The sequence below is a fragment of the Panthera tigris genome, chromosome A1 (assembly GCF_018350195.1).
Source record: "Panthera tigris isolate Pti1 chromosome A1, P.tigris_Pti1_mat1.1, whole genome shotgun sequence".
In the NCBI taxonomy this organism is placed as follows: domain Eukaryota; kingdom Metazoa; phylum Chordata; class Mammalia; order Carnivora; family Felidae; genus Panthera; species Panthera tigris.
Window position 1 is genome coordinate 203,529,112 of NC_056660.1, and position 21,854 is coordinate 203,550,965.

General features: G+C 42.5%; 1 protein-coding gene, 1 long non-coding RNA gene and 1 pseudogene across 5 annotated transcripts in view; 2 read left to right on the forward strand and 1 right to left on the reverse strand.

Moving 5' to 3' along the window:
• The window catches only part of NIM1K (NIM1 serine/threonine protein kinase), a 63,500-nt gene extending 46,138 nt beyond the window's left edge, over window positions 1–17,362 (reverse strand). Inside the window, exons 1-2 of one of the 4 annotated variants that reach the window (XM_042995315.1) lie at window positions 12,844–12,931; window positions 12,432–12,476 (exon numbers count right to left, since the gene is read on the reverse strand). The gene's annotated coding sequence lies outside the window, so the exon portion shown is untranslated. Of the gene's footprint in view, window positions 1–12,431; window positions 12,477–12,837; window positions 12,932–17,033 lie in introns of those variants that run through there. The other 3 variants (XM_042995322.1, XM_042995336.1, XM_042995330.1) reach the window with 3 other exon arrangements.
• On the forward strand, window positions 12,260–12,875 carry LOC102950137 (annotated as a pseudogene).
• Window positions 17,363–17,431: 69 nt separating the features above from the next.
• LOC122231810 lies at window positions 17,432–21,854 on the forward strand. The gene is made up of 3 exons (XR_006209062.1): window positions 17,432–17,668; window positions 18,439–18,594; window positions 21,823–21,854. It is a non-coding gene; the product is annotated as an uncharacterized LOC122231810 (long non-coding RNA).

A 21,854-nucleotide genomic window follows, 5' to 3' on the forward strand; every position in this document is an offset into this window, starting at 1 on the left:
GTCTGTGGTACTCTCAGAGTATTTCATGCGCCTGTCTGTGCACATCCGTCTCTTGTGTGAACATCTCTATCTGTCTAGACAATAAGGGTACTGAGGGCAGGGAGGATGTTCTATTCACCTCTCTCTCTAAATAGTGCCTGACACATCATAGGTACTCAATACTTGTTTATGGAATAGATGAATGAGTAAACAAATTAAAACAGAGTTATTTTGTTGGTAAGCACAACAATTATTTTAAATTCTTGTTTTACAAGAGATTAATTCCATTCTTTTTCTTATTTCAATAGTCTAATGGTTAAAATTCTACTTATTATTCAAACTTCTCTTCTCTTCTCTTCTCTTCTCTTCTCTTCTCTTCTCGATATTTCAGGCAGAACACAGCTCTTCCTCTGGTATTTCCCACACGAACTCTGTGTTTTCCTTGAACATCTTCACATTCTGTCTAGTGTTTGTGCTACTTGTGTACATATTTGTCCTCCCTACTGGAATGTGGGGTTCTATGGGGCAAGTCCTCAATCTTATTAACTTCAGGATTCTGGACACCGAGTACCCAGGAGGAGTTCATAAATGCCACGTGAATTGATCTGAGTTGTGCAGATATTTTAAAAGGTAGTGTGGATCCCAGAAGATACAGAAATAGATATTTCTTTCATATACTTCTCTGGTGGAAAAATAACAGCAACAGCAACCACAACACTAAAACAACTGTTCTATGATAAAGAAAATATAAAGGCGAAAAAAAAAAAATTGAAAACAACCAAACAAAATCCCAAAACTCTTTGAAGTATCTTCTCTTGAAACAAGGGCACATTTGTTACATGTGCCCCCAGCCAGAATAACTCTGGCTGGAAAATTTCTGAAACATTGTGGGTTTGGTGAGATGCCCTGTTGTTTTTCTACAACATTCTAAGGTTCCCAGTGAAGCACACCTCAAATGTGGGTAGACATTCCTAAGAAGGCTATTTGAGTTGGAAGCATCAGAATGTTTACAGACCAGCATTTGCTCCAGCCCACAGACAATAAAAACAGCCCAATTATGGCTTCCTTTTGGAAGGTTAAAATGATCACAGTAAGAATAAAAAAGGCTCCATATTCCTTTGTTTTTATTTTTAGGGTGTGATATGTTAGCAGCCTCCAGCAGAATTTGCTTTCTTTTAAAGCATGCGAAATAATCCCTGCTCTATTTTCAAGACCTTCTCTGCACTTCTTAATTCCTCCAGAGCAGTTCTGCAAAATACACATCCATGCACTTGCCTTTTGCCCTTCTCCCCACTCCTTTCCTTCTTTATGTTTATACTTCCCCAGGGGAGCCAAAGCCAACACTAATTAGCAGTGAATTAAATCTTACCTCTAGGACACCAGAGGGTCAGTGTTTACCCAGGGTTCCAAGGCATCCCTGCTCTCCTTCCCACAGGCTCAGACTCATAGTTAAATATCCAGCCCTGAAGGGAAGTTCTGAGATCAGAATCGATTATGCAATTTATTCTTGAAGTTTTACTTTTCCTATCATAAAATATCTTTTTCCTGCCGGGGTAGTTTTACCTACCTAGCTTGCTAGGACTGGAACACATTTGCTCCTTACCTCTTTCAGCCTTTAAGACCCTACTGAAATATGACCTTCTTCATGTTTTCTTTGCTCTACTTACCTAGACAATTAGTTGCTTCTTCCTCAGTCCCACTGAGTTCAATCTTGATATTCCCATATCTTATGTTCCATCTTGATATCCCACATCTTACGTTCTATCAGTTCATATTCTAATTGTATTTTGTCTCTCTAGACTGATCTCTGCTGCTTATTTATCTCATATCTTCAATATTCCCCAGCATCTAACCCTAGGATATGAGAGGCACCAAATAAATATTTTTTAAAAGAAAAAGGATTAAGACATAATATGTGAAAGGCACTGTAACAGAAACTTATAAACTGCAAACTAATAGCACCTTTTGAAGGACATTTGAAAGAAGCCACACTTTCAGTTGGTGTTAGCATAGTATTGTTAGCATTTTATTCATTCTAACAGTGGAAAAAATAAAGGTACTTCTTTTAGGCGTTTACACTATACCAGATACTGTACTCTATTATGGATTTAATCATTGTAACAAATTCTGTTTGATGATATTAAAATTCCCGTTGCTCTGATGAATAACTAACATTTTAGAGAGGTGAAAGAATTTGTCCAAACTCAACAAGCTGGCAAGTAGCAGGGAGAGCAAGGGACCCAAGCCTACCTGACTCCATTTGCTGCCTCTATTTGGTGTATATTACTGTGGAACTTAATGCTCTAGGGAACCAGCAACCACCACGAAGTCCAGACTTGGGCATGACATGAATCAGCCATAGTAGCGAGGGCAGGCAGGAGAATCAGAAAGGAGTATTCTTTGTTTTTGGATAAACCACTGGGCCCGATCAACATCAGTAACAGTTAATACACAAATTAATTTTTTCTTCATTCCCAACTTCGTAATGGGCTTATCACCACTGCAAAGCAGCCAAATTGACTTGATGAAACTCTAGATAACTCTGTGCTTTTGAATGACAACCTATAGTGAGAAAGTTCAAAATGGGTCATGATTATTATCATTATTGCTAAATGAGTCCTAATGCCTCAAAGGAGGTTATAAATAAATAAGAGCAATCCTTGCTATACATGTGCACACCATAGAAAAAACAAGCTATACTTTAAGCTACAACCACAACTCAGGTCATTTTGGAATAGAATACCGATTGAAAGTTTGGCAGCCTCTACAAGAAAGTGAAATTATAAGCCAATTTCACTCCCTAACCATAGATATCAAAAATGTAATATAAAATAGTAGTACTAAATCAAATCCAACAATATATTTATAAAGGCATCTCTCAATAAAATGTCTCCCAAGAATATAAGCCTTGCTTAACAACAGAAGATGTACGAATTTTATTAAGCACATAAATTAATTAAAGGAGAAAAGCAAAAATGTATCTCAGCAGGTGCAGAAAAAGCATTTGCTAAAACTGTACACTCATTATTAATAAAATATCAGCAAACTAGGTGCAGAGGGGAACTTGCTCAAGCAAGTTAAGCCTATCTACCAAAGACCTATAGCAAATATCTTTTTAAGTGGCTCAATATCAGAAGCAGTCTTGGGGTGGCTGGGTGGCTCAGTCAGTTGAGTGTCCAACCCTTGGTTTTGGCTCAGGTCATGATCTCACGGCTTTGTGGGCTCAAGCCCCACACCAGGCTCTGCGCTGGCGGCATGGAACCTGCTTGGGATTCTCTCTCTCTCTCCCTCTCTTTCTCTGCCCTTCCCCCACTCGTGCTATCTCTGTCTCTCTCAAAATAAATAAACTTAAAAAAAACAACAACGAGCTGTCTCTTCCTACAAAGTCAGGAAGAAAACAAGGATGCCTTCCAGTACTGCTTCTATTCAATGTTTATTGGAACCTCTAGCCAATGAAAGAAGGCAATAACTAAATATTGAAAAGAAAGAAATAAAATTATTCTTATTTTCAGACACATATTTTAAACATAGAAAATCCCAAAGTCCCTACTCAGAAACCGTTAGAACTAATAAGTAGGTTTAACAGTGTTGCTAGACACAAGATTAGTGTAAATCCAGTAACATTCGTATTCACCGATAATACTCTGGTAACAATAAAGAAATAATATATATTCCATTGACAAGAGTAGCAATAAAATTCCTGAGAAACCTAAGCATAAATCCAATAAAGGAGCTGAGAGAGACATAGATTAGGAAAATTATGAAAGCTTATGGGAGAACATAAAAGAAGTTCTAATAAATGGAAAGACACCATGTTTAGTAAAGGAATGCTCAACATCATAAAGATGTAAACTCTCCCCCAAACGAACCTATAAGCTTAAGGGATTTCAGTCAAAATCTCCACTGTTCTCTGTTTTTGCGTGGTGGTATGCTTAAAACGGTATATTTGGTCTTTTGTTCCATGGCACCCACGTGCAAGCAGACCTGTTTGAGTTTCACCACACAGACTGGTACTGCAAACATCTAAACCTTCTAAAAGAGGTATGAGCAAAACTATTACATATGGGTGGTTCAGAATAGCCGCAGAAACCCAGAGTTTTGAGCAATTTTGGACAAGGCAATGAGTTGCACTGGGCATGGAACTGGGGGGAATCTTTTTCAGCATTTCCATGAATTAGCCAAAACAGGAAATGTTCAGCAGATGATTGGAAACCTGACAAGTTGAAAAGTTGAGATGGGGTGTCTGGGTGGCTCAGTCAGTTAAGCGTCCGACTTTGGCTCAGGTCATGATCTCAGTTTGTGGGTTTGAGCCCCATGCTGGGCTCTGTGCTGACAGCTCAGAGCCTGGAGCCTGCTTCAGGTTCTGTGTCTGCCTCTTTCTCAACCCTTCCCCCACTCGCACTCTGTCTCTCTGTCAGAATAAATAAACATTTTAAAAAACTAAAGAAAAAAAAAGTTGAGAAAATCAAAGTCTACCTCAGGAAGATTTCATAAAAATAAATGAGTTTTTAGGAAGGGGGAAGATAAGGTAGGAAAGGAAGTGCCAATGAGGACTTATAAGGAGAAAAAAAACTCCAAAATAATTGCCAACCACACTGAAGGTGGTCAGGGATGGGGAGCGTGGAATGACCTCGGAACAGCAGTCCTTAGAACCTTGAAGATATCAATCAGGCATCGCTGTTTCAACAAGCAACCTAGATATCAAAATCCAGGGTGCAGTTACTCCTAAAAGTGGCGGCAGGACATTGGAATGCTAATCTCTTCAGCTATTTGATAAAATTATTTCCCATGAGAAAATCTAAACAAAAATTGGTTGGGTTGACTGAGCAGGCAAATTATCTAGATTCTAAATCTTTCATTTCAAAAATAAAAGTAATAAGGAACTAAGGTTGTAGAACATTGGTGATGTCATTTAGAAAGGAGATACAGCTTTCCCCCACTTTCCAAAAGTAGAGGGTTCGTATGAAACCTTTCATAAGCTGACATGGCAGAAAGTGAAGGAGTAATTACCATTCATTTTTATGGGATTTTTTTTTTTTTTTAGCATTCCCAGACCCCCAAAATACCCTTCTTGGGCTTTTCTAATCCTTTGGGACACGTTTTGCTAGCAGATGCTCAAAATAAATTGCGACAAAGCACAGATGCTCACAGACAATAGCTCAAAGCTCTGTGATGCTCGTGTGCCCAGTGTAGTTCCCGAGGAAGGAGCTCGGTGTGGCCTCTGCCACTGTTCCGGGTGTACTGCCCCCATAGAGGCTCACGGCAAAGCCGATGCTGAATGCATGTTCACTTTTCGCCTTTTTTCATAAAAGCCAACATCTTCTGCAGATTTCTCTCAGTGAGTGAAAACAGGTACCGATGTAGGTTTTTTGGTAAAAGCGGGATGGTGTAATGTGAACTTAGAAAAGCGGGGGATACCTATCACAGCAGAATGGGGGTGGGAGGGCTGGGGTTGAACCACCAACAGCACACTGTGTCAAAACAACCTGTGACGTGCTGCTAGAATTTCTCAGAACACAAACCCAGGGACAGGTGAGTTACGCCTCACGGCCACTCTGCTCCTTGGACCAGAGATGTTAGGTCATTGAACGTGTAAAGAATTCAGAACCCGGAATAAAACAAGTCTTTTCCTTCCGTGTCTTTCTTCTCTCCAGCCCATCAAGTACCGCTGACCTTCCATGCTGTTTAGGAAACGCCTTCCTTCTGCCAAAAATGAATGGCAAGTTGCTTGGCTGGATGGATATGCATGCGATTTGTGACCTCATGTCAGTTTTCCTCTGCAGCCTTACTTCTTAACACATCCTCAGACCAAAGTGACCTGAGGCCGCAAGCAGATTGGCTGTTTCCTGGTTTCCCTTGATGACCCAAACACACCTATGGACTCTTAGGAACACAAAGTAGAGGACCCCCCACGATTATTTCATCTCTCACTTTGTATATGAGAAACAGATCCAGAGAGGAAAGAGACTTACTAACTGGTGGCCAGGGACAAAACAAGAACCAAATTTCTTTAATTTGTTTGTTTCCACTGTGTCAGCCCAACAGAATATATGCATTTGTAAAACAAATTGTTAGGATTTTAAAACCGAGCTAAGGGGGAAAAAAATAAACAGTTAAGTAAATAGTTTTATTTTAAATCAACTCGAAAGAATATTTGGAAGATACAAATATTTTCTCCTGATTAAGGAGGGCTTTATTACTAAATAGCCCAAGGTCACAGTCTACTACCTTCTCCACAAGAGAATAATCTAGAAGATAAAATAATGTTTCTTCTCATATGCAAAATTTCTCTGATAAATTTTGTGACGGCAGAAAAGTATACCTGCCTTAATATGTAAGTGGCTTTCTAGTCTGCGTCATCAGTCCTCAAAACACTCCTAGGCCAAATCAATATCGTAGTATTGTATCCCATATTACGAAGTGGCATCACAGGCATTTGCCACACGTAATCTTGGCTTATTATTTATCGTATGGTTGCCTTCTATCTTATTAATAACTACCATTTAATAAGAGCCTACAGTAAATAGCAAGCGCTCAATAAGTGGAATGAACACAGCATTTGTCATTCAAACCAAGACACTTTTGAGAATAGAAGGGGTTGCTATTAATAATCACACTGGGACAACAGGTGCAAACCAGGGCTGTCGCTGGCAAACTGGGACATATGAGCACCCTATCAATAAGTGACGAGCCACTGCTGGCTGGCTCACTCAACATCTTTCCTAACTCTTTTCTCCCTTCCTCGACTTCTGCTATAGAAGCTGGAAGGCCCCCGTGCTCTTTCTCCCCAACAGCTAGGGCTGGCCCGGAGACACAGTTCTGGCAAATGGGACCTTAGTAAGGGATTTTCGATATCTTATGCTTCCCGATAAAATGGCATAGTTGTAAGTGGCCCAGCTCCTTTCCCTTTCTTCCTGTGTGGACCTTGTCTGGAGGTTTCGTGGCCAGCTAAGCACACTGAAATGATAACCATGAGAGCAAGACTTCGGAAGAATGGCAGAGCAGAAAGATAGCAATAAACTAGGTCTCTGATGGCAACTAAAACAAAGCTATCAATGGCTTCTCGTTATATATGAATTGTGTCTTCCCCAGAATTCACACGTTGATGCCCTAAGCCCCGGTGTGTTGGTATTTGGAGACAGGATTTAGGTTTAGATAAGGCCACAAGGGTAGGGCCCCCACGATGGGATTCGTGTCCTTAGGAGATCAGAGAGTTCCCTCTCTCTGCCATGTAAGGACACAGCAAGAACGTGGCCATCTGAAAGCCAGAGACAGTGCTCATCAGAACCCGAGCGTGCTGGCACCCTGGTATCAGACTTCCCACCTCCAGAACTGTGAGAAAATCAGTTTCTGTTGTTTAAGGCTCCCATTTTATGGTATTTTGTTATGGCAGCCTGAGCAGACCAAGACACCTATCTAGATCTCTTTTTCTACGTGAAAATAAACCTCTTTTAGCCAAGCTAATAAGCCTCTTTTTATTCCTTGCAGCCAAAAGCATCCTTAACCTAGAATAGCTACTATTATTTGGTTCCAATTAGTTGATACAGATTTTCTTTAATCCTTACAACCGCCCTGAAAGTTGCCTGCAATTTACCCTCATTTTTATGATGAAGAAACTGAACGCAAGAAGGACTTGATAACTTGTCCAAAGTTGTACAGGCAAGAAATATCAGTTGGATTTCCAGCTCAGGCCTCTCTGACCTCAGAGCCTGTGCCTCACACACAACAGGTGCTGCTGTGTTACCTGGTCTCACGAGAAGGAGCCTTGAGTGTCGCAGGCAATCCCCCGAAAAGATGTTGCTAGAAAGAAGGATGAAAGCGAGATGATTCTCCCTGACCTCCTTGCCACCCTAAGCAATGTGAGGTCACTACCTTCACACTCTATTATGGAAGATTCTGTCAACATCAATGAAATGTCCAGTTGAGCAAACATTATTTTTAAGTGCCTGCCTACTTTATGCCAACCGTCTGAGGTGCTCGCCAAGAGCCACGTGGATGAGAATAAGTCATCCGCTGGCGGGACAAAGTAGATACATAAACAGACCAGTTAAATATAATGGACAAAGCAGTTGGCTAGAGATGCGCACAGGAGAGTGGGTGCTCAGAGAACAGCTAGCATGTCATGAATGTGTAGGGAAAACTTCCTGAAGCAGATGAGGCCTGAAGGCAAGCAAGTACTAAGGTAAGGAAACGTAGGTGAGGAAAACAGGGAAACGCGGCATCTAAAAATGTATTGTTGGGGCTCCTGGGTGGCTCAGTTGGTTAACCAAGGGACTTCGGCTCAGGTCATGATCTCGTGGTTTGTGGGTTCGAGACCCACATCGGGCTGTGTGCAGACAGCTCAGAGCCTGGAGCCTGTTTCAGATTCTGTGTCTCCCTCGCTCTCTGCCCCTCCCCCGCTTGTGCTCTGTCTCTCTCAAAATTGAATAAACGTTAAAAAAAATTAAAATGTCTTGTTGAATTTGAGGCATTTATATAAAGGGTGAGCAAATCTGTACCTCTTCGCTTTCTACACCAGCTCACTAACTGGTGGTGTTGATTATGTCCGAGGAGTATTTGTCTAAACTAAAAGCTCAGAAAAGTGTAAAAGGCTTTATTATTTTTAAATATTTATTTATTTTGAGAGAGAGTCCGTGTGAGTGCATGAGCTGGGGGGTGAAGGGGGGAGAGAACCCCAAGCAGACTCCACACTGTAGCACAGAGCCTGATGCGGAGCTCAATTTCACAAACCGTGAGATCATGACCTGAGCCGAAATCATGAGTCAGATGCTTAACCGACTGAGCCATCTAGGCACCCCAAGTTTAAAAGGCTTTAAAAGAAATCCTCATGATTCAATAAATATGATCAGAGTGTATTTTGTTAACCAAGAATGGAACTAATAGTCTGTATTTGAATCGTCTCTGTGGGCAACGTTCACAAAATAATCTAGCATTTTGCACAAAATCTTGAACAGAAGAATTTTAAGTCACTGATCTGCAACTCACTGAATATTCTAGCAGTGTGACAAACAGGTTTAAGCCAAGAGCATCCTTACTTAGCATTGCTATATAGTAACCTTTGAAAGTGTCATGCCCTGTTTTCTATAGATATTAACCAATGCAATTGTTTTAGAGCTTTGGTAAATCTTTTTGACTTTCCTTGGCAGACAGCAGCCACCAGACCACACAGAATGGTTCTCACGTGGGTGTCATGTGCTACACAGAGTGATTCTTTTTTTTTTTAATTTTTTTAATGTTTATTTATTTTTTAGAGAGAGAGCGAGAGAGACAGAGTGCAAGTGGAGGAGGGCAGAGAGAGAGAGACACACACACACCCAGAATCTGAAGCAGGCTCCAGGCTCTGAGCTGTCAGCACAGAGCCCGACGCGGGGCTCGAACCCACGAACCGCGAGATCATGACCTGAGCTGAAGTCGACACTTAACTGACTGAGCCACCCAGGTGCCCCCAGAAAGGGTGATTCTTAAGGAAGCCTGAGTTTAAGCAAGACAGAAGTACTCCTCTAAATAAACTGTTAAATGTCTCCGGCCACAGCCAGCCACCCAGTCCACACTCTTCTGAATAACATCTTTGCTTCCTGGGATATAGTAACTCTCTGGCATGTGCAACATGACAGAACACAAAAACGCCAACACAAATTTGCCTCCATGCTACATGCAGTGCTCTGAGGAGACACGAATCCTCACTGGGGCTGCTCAAGGCTTAATTCCAAAACCGTGAAAGAGTTGCTAAGTGACTGTTTCTGGCCACACGTGTCCTGTGTGAGGAAAGCAGGCAGGCGACTGTCATGTACTGTGGAAAAGCCAAACTGGGTCAGATCTCTCAGGAGGAGATGGGGGAGACCAAAGCAGGCCAGACTTCTGTAAGTGTCTATACACAGAAGCTTTCTCACTGGCTTCCTAGCCTCAACTAATCACTGAGGCTGTGAGGGAAAACCAAAACATCGGGCCATTTCTTTTGGCCTTTGCTGTGCATGTGCCAAGATCCACACCTCCCAGCTTGGTGGCCCTGCTGAGTCATGCCTCGCTACTTCCATTCAGGTTCTTGTCCATGCCACCCCCCACTCCTCCATCACATTTTCACACGAGTATTCCCTCATTCTGCTGAATCCACACTTTTCAGGTGCCATCTCCAGAATGCTTTTATTGCGTAGGAAAAGATAAGACCTGTCTTAGTTGCAGGGGGACTTCTCAAATTCATGATGGGAGGAACTCCCTTTACACCTGCCCCAAGCCCAAAGGGTCCAGAAGAAAGGGCTGGCTTCCCAGACAATTAGTACTTATTGAGGGCCTAATTTGTAAGGCTCTGTGTTAGGATCAATACAGAAAAGAAAACAAATATGTCATACAGAGAATACTGACTATCCAACAACAAGGAAAAAAGCTCAAAACATAAAGATAAATGGAAAGAGCAACAAATAAAATTGTATGTATGGTATCTCAATTTTTTTTCTTTGTTTTTAACTACCAAAAAAAAACCCTCTGAAATGTTAACCATGATAATCTCTCTAGCTGGGATTATACACAGGATTAGAGAGAGATTTATACATGATTATTTCTTTCATTTTAACATTTATTTCTGTATTTTTGACAATAATACTAGCGACAATGACATTTATTTTGTGCCGGGCACCATTCTAAGAGCTTTACATGAGCCAACTCATTTAAGTCTTACAACAATCCTAGAAGGTACCTGCTGTTATTATGCCCCCCACCAAAAAAAAAAAAAAAAGAGAGAGAGAGGCACAAAGAGATCAAACTATGTGCCCAAGGTCACATTTATAGTAAGTAAGTAAGTCACAGAGCCAGGATTCAAACGCAGCAAAGCTATTTCCAGAATTAAGACTTAACCCCTTAGGACTACATCAAAATAAAGAGCGTCTGCACAGTGAAGGAAACAATCAACAAAACTAAAAGGTAACCCACTGAATGGGAAAAGATACTTGCATATGACACATTCAATAAGGGGTTAATATCCAAAATATATAAAGAACTTATACAACTCAAAAAAACACAAATAATCTGATTAAAAAATGGACAGAAGACATGAATAGGCATTTCTCCAAAGAAGACATCCAGATAGCCAACAAACACATGAAAAGATGCTCAGCATCACTCATCATCAGGGAAATGCAAATCAAAACTACAATGAGATATCACCTCACACCTGTCAGAATGGCTAAAGTAAAACACAAGAAACAACACGTGTGGGTGAGGATGTGGAGAAAAACGAACCCTCGTGTACTGTTGGTGGGAATGCAAACCAGTACAACCACTGTGGAAAACAGTATGAAGGTTCTTCAAGCAGTTAAAAATAGAACTACTCTACAGTCCACAAATCACCCTACTGGGTGTTTATGCCAAAAATACAAAAACATTAATTCAAAGGGATACATGCTCCTGTATGTTTGTAGCAGCATTATTTACAATAGCCGAATTATGGAAGTAGCTCAAATGTCCATCAATAGATGAATGGATAAAGAAATGGCATATGTATATACAATGGAATATTATTCAACCATAAAAAGAACGAAATCTTGTCATTTGCAATGACATGGATAGAGCTAGATAATATACTGCTAAGTGAAGTAAGTCAGAGAAAGACAAATACCATATGATTTCACTCATATGTAGAATTTAGGAAACAAATGAGCAAAGAAAAGAGGGAGAGAGAAACCAGGAAGCAGCCTTGGCATAGAGAACAAACTGATGGTTACCAGAGGGGAGGTGGGCAGGGGGATGGGTGAAATAGGTGATGGGGATTAGAGAGAGCACTTGTGGTGAGCACTAGGTAACGCACAGAATTACTGAATCACTATACTGTACCCCTGAAACTAATATTACACTGTACGCTAACTATAAAATTTATTTTTAAAACTAAATAAGACTTAACCACTACTTCTTGCTACCTGTGGAATATATATTGTTTTATAATACATAGTTTATAACAAAGAAGTAGAATATTTCTTTATAATAAAGAAAAAAGGTTTAAAGAAAGGAACAGAGGAGAGCCTGGTTTGCTCAATGAGCTAAGCCTCTGACTCTTGATTTTGGTTCAGGTCATGATCTCATGGTTGCTGGGTTTGAGCCCCGCATAAGGGCTCCGTGCTCACGGTGCACAGCCTGCTTGGGGTTCTCTCTCTCTCCTTCTCTCTCTGCCCCTCCCTCCCTCTACCTCTTTCTCTCTCTCAAGATAAATAGGTAAACTTTAAAAATGAAAAAAGAATATATGACAAAATAACCAAGGAGAGAGAGGAGGCTGAGTAAAAGAATGAGTGTTTAAAAGGGAGTCAGGGCAGAACGACTTCAGGCAGGGCAGGTGGGAATCCCGGCGAGCTGGCCTAGGAGGCCGCCGATGACCACACTCTGGGCCTTCACGTGCAACGACCTGTTCCGCTTCGACAACATTAACTTGGATCCACCTACAGAAACGTAACGGATTCCTTTTTACTTACAGCACCTCGCCCACTGGCCAGGGTATTTCATCATTGCAGAGACACCTGGTGGAGAGTTAACGGGTTAGATCGCGGGTAAAGCAGAAGGCTCCGAAGCTAGGGAAGAATGGCACGGGCATGTCACGGCTCTCTCTGTCCCCCCCCCCCCCAGAATTTTGACGCCTTGGTTTGGCTGCTGAACGTATGGAGTTATTAGAGGAGACTTCAGAAAGAAAGGGTGGATTTTTTGTTGATCTCTTTGTAAGAGTATCTAACCAAGTTGCAGTCAACATGTACAAGCAGTCGGGCTACAGCGTGTACGGGACAGTCATAGAGTACTATTTGCCCAGCAACAGGGAACGTGATGAGGACGCTTATGATATGAGGAGAGCACCTTCCAGAAACACTGAGAAGAAATCCATCATACCATTACCTCATCCTGTGAGGCCTGAAGACGTTGAATAACCATGGGCAGTGGTTCTGAGGCTGATGTTCCAGATATGTTAGGGGCAATATTATTTTCACTGGATGATCCTGGAGCTCTATCGGGAGAAAAGTAATCATTTAGGTCTTACAGACTTCAAGAAAATACAGGTTACAAATTTGAGTCTCATTGTTTCCTGTTAGCAACATCGTGCCTACTAAAGCAGTTCAGTGTAATAAAATTCAATCAAAAAGGCAGCTAGGTCAGATGGAAACATTTCACTATTTGGGTTCAGAATATTCACTCTGTGTTAAGGGGAAAAACATGCTCCAGTCTCCTCCTACATTCTGTGCCTGAGAACCACTGCTACACACACACACACACACACACACACACACATATATATTTGTTTTATATTGTCTGTTAATTGAAGCTTTAAAAGCATATGTGAAATGTACAAATCTAAGATGTATAATAAAATGCATTGTTGACCCTAAAATAAATAAATAAATAAATAAATAAATAAATAAATAAAAGGGACTCCGGAAAAATGACCGCACACTTAATATCTCTGGATTTGTTGCCTCACATGCAAAACAAGAGGGTGAACAAGTCTACATTCTAGAGAAATATTTACCTTGCAGGTCACCAATGGTTGGCATGGAGGATGCCTCATTATTTTAGACTTGGCCATCACATCATTGATTAGTCCACAGCAAATGTACTGTTGTTGTGCTCTAATTTACTTGTAAAACCAACATGTCCCATAAAGCAAATATACAAAGAATATAAAAACTATTTGTAGAGCTAAGGGTATGACCCTATACGAATGAGAGCACTGATCATTGTTAAAAGACAAAAAGTGGTAAGAAAACAGAAATGGAATGCAGGATGATCTGGCAGCATGCATGATTCCAAAGAGCAGCAACCAAGTATTCAAAACTAAATATCTTGAGTTGATGCAGTCAAGAATAATCAATATGTGACAATGAAAAGTAACCAATAAAATGGAATGATTTTCCAAGTATGTCTATATCATTAATTCCCCAGAAGAGCAGGATACAAGTTCCTCAGGACCAGTAGGTAGATGAACATAATCTGTAGAAAGCAAGTTCATATTCAGTGAAACTTCACAAAACAATGAGAGAATCCTACAAGGTTCCAGACAGAAAAAAAATAGATATCATGACAAGAATCAAGAATCAGAATGGCACTGAACTTTCAGCAACATTGAAAGCTGAAAACAATTAACCGATACCTTCCAAAATTGGCAGGAATTAATTTCCAGTCAATCCTACACCCAAGCAAACCATCAATTAAGTGCAAGAGTAAAATAAGGACATTTTCAGACATGCAAGGTCTCAAAATTTTATTTCCCATAACTCTTTCTTAAGAAGCTACCAAAGTGGGTGCTTCAGAAAATGAAGCAGTAAACTAACAAAGAGGAAAACCAGAGAACAGAGAATGGGGACAAAAAGGAAGTGAAGGGAAATCTCAGAATGCTGGTGTATGTCAGGGCTAGGAAAGAACTGGTTCAGACTGGGGTTCCATTTTGAAGGGCTGGGTGGGGGTTGGGGGGCCTAAAAGGATCTAAGGATTGTCTGATGCATTTCATTGTATAGAAAATACCAAGGAGAGGTGTTTTACAGAGCCATTAGAATATTTGATAAGAAAGAGCCAGAGGTTCTTAAAAATTAAGCAAGTAAAAAACAATTATTTCCTCCACAAAAACTTTTTAAAGAATGATGATAGGAGATGGCAACAATAGAATGAGACTAGTTTTGTAAACAGCTGGTCCTTTCAGCAACCGAAAGAAAATCAGCCAATGAATTGAGGTTTTTTTAGTCCTTAGAGAAATACCATAATGAGACTCAAAAAATGAAGGTGGATTTCACGTTATATTTTAATTTTTAAATTCTTCAAAATGAAACTACGTATTTGGCTATAAACATTAACCTACTAAGACAAAGTATTTTTTTTTCTTCTTTTAAAACTGTAAGTCTAGGGGCTTCCAAATTTCCCAATCATGTGCCATCAATGTACAAAATTGATTTTATAGGATTCACTGCTAAGGAATTGTGGATGTACTGTATAAAGGATTATAGTTCTTTGAAGACACCAACATTTGCTACTGAAAGTATCTGAATGATGCTACTGCTTCCCCCAAATTAATCCATCTTAATTGAAAACCTCAGGCTAAATCAAGAGCATAGAGGGCTCTATGGCCTACATGTAGTTATTACTGGGAAATTTAGATTTCATACAAACCTGCCTCTATTTTAAATGCAGTGTAGTTACTAGAAAAAAACGCACACCTCAAACTAAATATCCAATCCACATTTTTTCCTAACACAGAAGAAGGCCTCTCTAAAGGTTTTTTCCAGGCTAACCACTTAACAGTGGTCAAGCCAAAAATAAACCCATGAGGCAAATTCAACAGCACACAAAACAGGAGTCCATGGAGAGCAGGACTTAGCTTTTCCTCCATTCACCTCTTTCTGGGACCCCCACCCACATTCCCCATCTCCTAATTAGAGAGCTGATTAGGACTCCAAATTATAAAACGCTAAATGGGGAGGGGGATGTGGTGCAAGGCCGGGATTCCTTTAACACCAAACACTCTTCTCCTTCATGCTTCCCCCCCTTATTGCGGCGAGCTGTGGGAAGAGAGCTGGGCCAGCGGGGCTGATTGGCTGGAGGGCAGCGTTTACACTCAGTTGTCTAAGAAGGAAGGTCTGTGTCACAAATTGCAAACTCTGGAAAGATAAAATTTGAAAACAACATGCTTGGGCTTTAGTATTTTAAGGAAAAGAAACAAGTATCTTATAAGCTCATTTATTATTACCATGGTGACATGAGGGGACGTGAGGAGATCTCACGAACAGTTCCTGGTTCCAGCCAGGCTGCGCATCAACGGCGCGGGGCAACTTCTTCGGTTACCATGGCAACCAAAATTAGAAGTGCTTTTTGCAACACTAACAGAAACCATCTTTTGAAGCGCTTCTGTGAATCACATTGAATACTGATGATGCAAGCTTGAGTGATACATATTTTTCAAACATTAAAACACACACACAACGTATTGCCATACACAAATACTCCTTTTAGATCCCGCGTTGAAATCTTGACTTAACTTGGAATAGATTTTTCGGTCTGGTTTTGTTTGTTTCCCTTTTGGATTCCGGCGGACTCGAGTGCAAACGCGATTTGTTTAATTTCCAAACTTGTCTGAATTGCACGGGTAAGAGCTTAGAATGTGGTTCATTTGCTCCCATTTTGAAACGGGATGAGAAGTGGGGTGGGGGAGGGTGGGTCTAACAGAGAGCCCTCTTGTCTACTAAACTCTGGAGGACGAAAACGCGGGTGGGGGGGGTGAAACGGGGGTAGGGGGTAGGGGCAGGAGAGGCAAGGAGGGAGGAAAGAAGAGGGAGGGAAGGAAGGGAAGGAAAAAAATGCGGAAGGCTGAATCTTTGCTGCCCCAAGAACACCTTTATCTGTTACTTTGACCTCTCCGTCTGCCCAGGTGTTGTGTCGGGAACACAAAAGCTGATCAGAAATGCCATTTTACAGACCCCGTTGCCATTCTTTCCTGGTCATCCTGGAGCTCCTAATACTCCCGAAGGGGCATCCGGGAAGAGACGAGGTTCCTCCTTACTCGTACAGTCTTTAAAAGAGCACGATTCTTTAGGGAGCGTCGTGGTGTGGGGTGTGGTGGGCCACAGCCGTTCGCTGTCAGCGCCCTCTCTGCCAGTCCGGGTCACGCAGGTCCCCACCTGGGCTCACGTCCTGGGGCTCGGGTCCCCGCGGAAGGTGCGCGCCGGGCCGGGCGCGAAGCCGCCCTCCCGGGCTCCCGTGCGGGCGCGCACTCCGACGCGGGGGCCCGCACGGTGCCGGGACGCGGGGACACACGCGCGCGCAGACCCAGGGGCACCGCACACTGCACGGGCACCGGCTAGCCTGCGCCTCCGGCTACAACGCCCTCTGCTCGCGCTCGCCCCCGGGAGCGCCTGCCCTTCTCCCGCGCCCAGCTCGCGCCCTCGCCCCTCCGGGAGCCGTGCCCCCTTTTCCCCCTCGGCTTGCCGGGGACGGGCGCTGCTCGCAGCCACCCCCCCCTCCCCCCGCCACCAGGTCAGCAGCCTGGGGGAGGAGGGGCGGGAGGGGTGGAGGTGCTGGCTGCGAGCCCCGCGGCCCTCGCTTACCTTCGTGGCGAGCCCGGCTCACGGACTCGGCGGCGCGGGGCCAGGAGCTGGGGGCGGTTGGAGCTGAAGCGGGCGCGGCGCGGGAGGTGCGTGGGTGGCGGGCGCTGTGGCCGCGCGGGAGGCTCCCTGAGCTGTCAGGGACCGCGGACCTGACCGACAGCGGCCCCGGCAAACCCCGCCCGCTGGCCCCGGCCCGGGCTCTGCAGCGGGGACAGAGGCGCCCCGCAGCGTTTCCCCGGAGGACCAATAGGGAGCGGGGGGCTGGCCCGGGGGAGGGGGCCAGGGGCCGGTCAGGCTCCGGGACTCGGGCCCGGACCTCGTAGGCCGGTTTCTATGGCAGCCAGGAAGGAGGGGCTGGAGGGAGGGGGGGTGCGCGGCGCGGGGACACCCATCGCAGACACTGGAGGAGGGGGAGGGGGGTTGGCCCTCTCACAGAGAGAGTCCCTCCTACGGGATGGATGAGAACCGGCGACACAGCCAAAAGAGGGTTGACACAGCTCTCGTCCGCTCACGCCTCGTACTGAGCCTCTCGAGCCTCTTGATCAAAGGTTTCCCGTGTCCTTGGTAGACCGGGACCCAGCAAGCTTACCAACAGAACGGGGTTTCCAGCAGACCCACCGTGACAGCTCCTTCGGGTGAGTCTGGCAGGGTTTAGGCTCTGCAGAAAGAAGTGCTAATGCCACCCTCTGCCCGGATCCCTCCCATACAATATATCCAGTTCCTATGGTGTCATTTAGACTGTGAATCCCTAATCTCTTGCCTACTCCCCAGCTATAACCCTCCGGCTAATGGTAGGTGCCAAATATTTTTACAGTTTACAAACAAGGAAGCCAAGTCACTGAATTGAGTGTTGAGCGGAGAATGCGATTCACAGACTAGCAAAACCCGTAGGATAACTAGAGGTTATCCACTGAAGTTCAAGTCCTTCATTTTACAGAGGAGGAAAGTGAGATCAGAGAGGTCAGTTAACAAGGATCACACAGCTTGGTTAATGGCAAAGCCAAGACCAGCACCCTAAGTCACAGCTCAGCAAGCACTCTTTCCACCTCCTCATGCTCCCAGATGCTGTCTTCCTGATTGCCAGGGCAATATTTACGAAAGCAAAAGTGTAGATGAATGAGTTTTAAATCTATTTATGGTGGAAATTAGGGAACCCAAAGATTCCTTGTTTTGCTATTTGCCAGGCCTTATTATAAATATTTTCAAAAGAGTAACTGATTAAATCCTCACGATAACCTTATTTTAGGTATTATTACCATCTCTTTGGACAGGTAAGGAAACAGCTCAGAAAGGTTATTTGACTGCTCAGCTGTCCAATGCTGGTGCTGGAATTCAAACCTAGGCAGTCTGACTCCAGAGTCAGTGCTTTTCTTCCTCACTCTGATGCCTCTTTGTGTGATTGAAGGGACCAGGAACAGGAAGAGGAAGAAATAAAACCTTGGACAGCTCCAGGGACTGGCCACTGAGATTGGCGAGAAACCAAAACAACCTGGAATGTTTGCTTCCTTGTTTGATGAGAGTGGTTATCTACTTTACAGGATAAAAGTTCTCTGTGAGAAAGGTTTGTCTTTAAAGGGAGGCCCTTTCCTTAAAAGATAAGAGGCATTTTTTTTCTTTTAAGAGCAGTCTTTAGTTGGATGGCTTAGTTGGTTAAGCATCCAACTCCTGATTTTGGCTCAGGTCATGATCTCCCCATTTGTGAGTTCCAGCCCGGCATTGGGCTCCGTGCTGAGTGTGGAGCTTGCTTGCGATTCTCACTCTTCCTCTCTCTCTGCCCCTCACCAACTCATATGCACTCACACTCTCGTTCTCTCTCAAAAATAAACTTATCAAAGAGCAGTCTCTAAGATAGCACATGCCATCAGTTTGTTTTCTTTCTTTCTTTTTTGAAAGATTTTATTTTTAAGTAATCTGTGGTCTGGAACCCAGAACTCGGAGATCAAAAGTCACATGCTCCACTGAATGAGCCAGCCAGGCGCCCCTTGTTTTCCTCCTGAAGCAGGGTAACAGTTTACATGTTTAAAAATGTCATATAAAATACTCCTTGAATCCTATAACATGACAATACACAGGATAGGAGTTCATAAGGAAACTGCCTGGAAGCCAAGAACTTCAAACTCACAACCGAACATGGACTCTCTCATAGACCCTTGCATCATGCCCCCATGGAGTATCATAGATACTAGATTCTAGTGGCTTGGAAGGTTACTGAAGACCTGAGGCTATCACAGAAAAGGAAAACTTCAGCATCAGAGACGACTTCTAAAGTCCATTGGCCAGATTCCATTCCAGAAGCCTCCTGCACCCCTATTTCTCCTGCAGCTATTCTGCTGGGGTCTACTCCCTTTCAAATCAGAACCATTCCTTCACGCTTTCCTTTCCCTTGAAAGTCCTGGGACCCCAGTCATATAGGACTGACTGTTCATTCAGTTCCCTCCACTTGAAAGAAGTGTTGTTTTCTCCTAGAAAGGGCCATTCAGTAGGTTGATTACAATGTAACAGCATATAGAAGTTAAAAATTGTTGTTTTGAAGAGTATGGGGAAATATTTTCAACATATTAAGTGAAAGCAAAAGTTACACAGCAGAATGATACAAATTTGTGATATGTTTGAGTAGAAGGAAATACACTAGATATTGGTAATGTTTTTTGTGAACTGGTGGAATTACAGGTGGTTTAAATAACCTTAATATTTTCAGCATTTTTTTTCTACAATGGACGTATATGTCAGAAAAAAATATTTTAATGTCAGAAAAATATTACTTTCCAAAAGAAAAAACCTATAAAGTCCATTTAGTGTCGGTTTTCTAAACCCTGCTCCATTGTGTTGGCAGAAAGTAGTCCTGGATGATTCTAACCCAGGAGGTACTTGTTCTATGCTTTGAGAGCCTCCTGGCAGTGGCTAAAAGTTTAGACCTTTGAGTCATAAAGTTACACCTTGACTCCCAGCTCTGCCACTTATTAGCTGTATGAACTCTTTAGTTGCAAGCATCTTCTAACCTCAGTTTTTTCATCTGTCCTCTGGGAATTGTGAGAATTAATGAGATAAAGTTACTGGCGAACAGTTTAACTAGGTTGTCTTAACCTGGAGTCCATGGGCTTGGAGTGGTTGGTGGGAGTATCCCCCACTGAAAGTGTTTAAAGTATGCTCCTTTCATCACAGTCTCTAAGTAGTTGGGGCCCCAAGCAGGTCAGCACTTCTTCTAATAAGTGCTTAATAAGTGGTAGCTACTTTTGCTATTTCAAGTTCTGAGGGATCGTTCCACATTTGGTACTATTCTAGGGCATATGGGGACATTCTACTCATTTTCTGGATATTGTTACCTGGTACACTGCATCCCTGCTGAATGTGAACCTGGGCTATTCCTGGGGTTGGACTATTCCTACTCTCCTTCCTCCTTTCCTCTGATAGGGATATTTGACAAATCTTGGGAGAGGAGATAAAACAAAACTTTTCTAAGACTGCATAGCGCTGTAGAACTGGGTCTGCAACTCAAAAGGCATATGTGGTTCCAGAAAAAAAAAAATGTCTTTATCCTGTTTAGGATCTGTGTGCTACCTAAATCTGATAATTCATGTCTTTCCAAAATTCCCAATCTCTTTGAATATGACTCCTCTCCCATGTTTTACCTTTCTTTTAGGATTTCGAGTTGGACATTATGTATGTCAGAGCTCATTCTATCTCATGTCCTTTTTCATGTTTTCCAGATTTTTACCTTCTGTTTAACTTCTTTTACACTCTGGTAATTTCTTCAGATCTGATATTTCACAAATTCTCTCTTGGTTGTAATTGATTAGCTGTTGAACCTGCACACTGATTTTATAAGCCTTGTCAGTGCAAATACAATAAGATCACAAGGTGGAAGCATGAGAATGCCAATTTCATCATTTCACAGCAGCGGGTCAATTGACAGTTTAAAAATGAATCACAATCAGTATTTATTGAAATCCTTTGTCCTTAACTTTATAAGAATCTTTTAAGAACTAATATTTCTTGGGGCGCCTGGGTGGCTCAGTCAGTTAAGTGGCCGACTTCAGCTCAGGTCATGATCTCACACTCCGTGAGTTCAAGCCCCATGTCAGGCTCTGTGCTGACAGCTCAGAGCCTGGAGACTGCTTTGCATTCTGTGTCTCCCTCTCTCTCTGCCCCTCCCCCGCTCATGCTCTGTCTCTCTCTGTCTCAAAAATAAATAAACATTAAAAAAAAATTAAAAAAAAAGGAACTAATATTTCTTGCAATAAAGATTTTTCTGAGCTTTACCATTTTATTCTGCTTATTTGTTAAATTAAGCAAAATTAAACTGAAAGAATTAAAACTAGCATGGTAATCCTGCTTTAAAAAGTCCTCTCTGCATCTCCCTCTCTCCTCTTCCTTTTCCTTCTTCTTTTTCTTCTTCTCCTTTTCCTTCTTTCTCTCTCTCTTGCTCTCACGTGTGTGTGTGTGTGTGTGTGTGTGTGTGTGTGTGTGTGTGTGTAGAGATAGATATTCATATATTCATGTAATGGTAACAACAGTTATTTCTGGTTAATGGGTCCTAGAGTAGATTTTTTTGCTTTCTTATTTCCTAAAATATGTGAATCTTTTACTTGTATAGGTGTAATTTAATATTAATAACAAAATGAAAAAAGAAAGAGGTCACAAATTTCAGTGGCTGAATGAGGGGCCACTGCCCCTGCCTCTGCCAGTCAGCTTAAATTCTATCGATATTCTTGGTACTTTATTTAATTCACTTGAGATCTTCCTGCCTCGTCATTTAGTCTAATGTTCAATATTGAACTTTCTTCCATAGGTAAAATACAACAAATAGAGAAGAAAAAGAAA